The sequence below is a fragment of the Montipora capricornis genome, chromosome 7, assembly GCF_036669925.1.
Source record: "Montipora capricornis isolate CH-2021 chromosome 7, ASM3666992v2, whole genome shotgun sequence".
Lineage (NCBI taxonomy): Eukaryota > Metazoa > Cnidaria > Anthozoa > Scleractinia > Acroporidae > Montipora > Montipora capricornis.
This window is the reverse complement of record NC_090889.1, coordinates 1,288,719-1,289,878: the sequence shown is the minus strand read 5'-3', so window position 1 is coordinate 1,289,878 and position 1,160 is coordinate 1,288,719. Positions and strand designations below refer to the sequence as shown.

Genomic DNA, 1,160 nt, shown 5'->3' with positions numbered 1-1,160 from the left:
CTATTGTATGATAATGTTGGTTATATTTTGTTATCAAATTTAATTGCATTTAATTTGAAGGTCCCACTCATCCATGTATACTAAAAAAAATAAAACAATATTTGTTTGCATAGGAACATTTAACGATGAAATGTTATATATGAAATGAATCATATACGAACTGCGGATATGAAATTAAGTGAAGCTATGATCTTCGCAGCTATGAGCGCAATTTTTGCAATTGCTTAGAGAAGCCTGAAAAATTCAGGACTTCAACGGGGTTCGAACCCGTGACCTCGCGATTCCGGTGCGACGCTCTAACCAACTGAGCTATGAAGCCACTGACGTTGGGAGCTGGTCATTTGTGTGGGTTCTAATAATCCCGTGAGGAATGATGAAATGGTATATATGAAATGAATCATATATGAACTGCGGATATGAAATCAAGTGAAGCTATGATCATTTCATAAATACCATTTCATCATTGATTCATTCCTCACGGGATTATTAGAACCCACAAATGACCAGCTCCCAACGTCAGTGGCTTCATAGCTCAGTTGGTTAGAGCGTCGCACCGGAATCGCGAGGTCACGGGTTCAAACTCCGCTGAAATCCGAAATTTTTCAGGCTTCTCTACGCAATTGCAAAAATTGCGCTCATAGCTGCGAAGATAATAGCTTCACTTGGAACAGTTAACGTTACTGGGAATGGAGTACCAAAACAGCCATAAAATGGGCATATCATAACGGATTTGATAATTTCAATCCATCTTGTTGACAAAGTTACCATTGTGTGCACTACCGTAAATAGGAAAACGGAGTTCGAATTTATCTTTTTTATTTTAATATGGCATCAAAAAAGCTATAACTTTAAGACTTAAGAGAAAGTATCATTTGATGAAATGTCGTACAGAACGTTACGAGAACGTTTTTATCCCATGTTTTTATATATATTGGCCGTTTTTATATTAGGGACGCATAATTCGTCTGGGACGAAGTTGGGCGAATATTTTTTTTTCTGCGTCTGTTAAATTCGTCTAGTATAAAGACGGGCACAGGACGCATTATACGTCCCGGACGAACTCTCCAGTTTAGTGCGTCTTGGAAGACGGACTAAAGTGGATAGTTCGTGCCCACGCATTATGCGTCTTTTGCCCGTCTTTTATACTAGACGACCTTAAC

At 38.6% G+C, this 1,160-nt stretch overlaps 1 non-coding gene across 1 annotated transcript; it reads right to left on the bottom strand.

Moving 5' to 3' along the window:
* Nucleotides 1-246: 246 nt before the first annotated feature.
* Nucleotides 247-319, bottom strand: Trnas-gga (transfer RNA serine (anticodon GGA)). Its single transcript has one exon. It is a non-coding gene; the product is annotated as a tRNA-Ser (tRNA).
* Nucleotides 320-1,160: the final 841 nt, after the last annotated feature.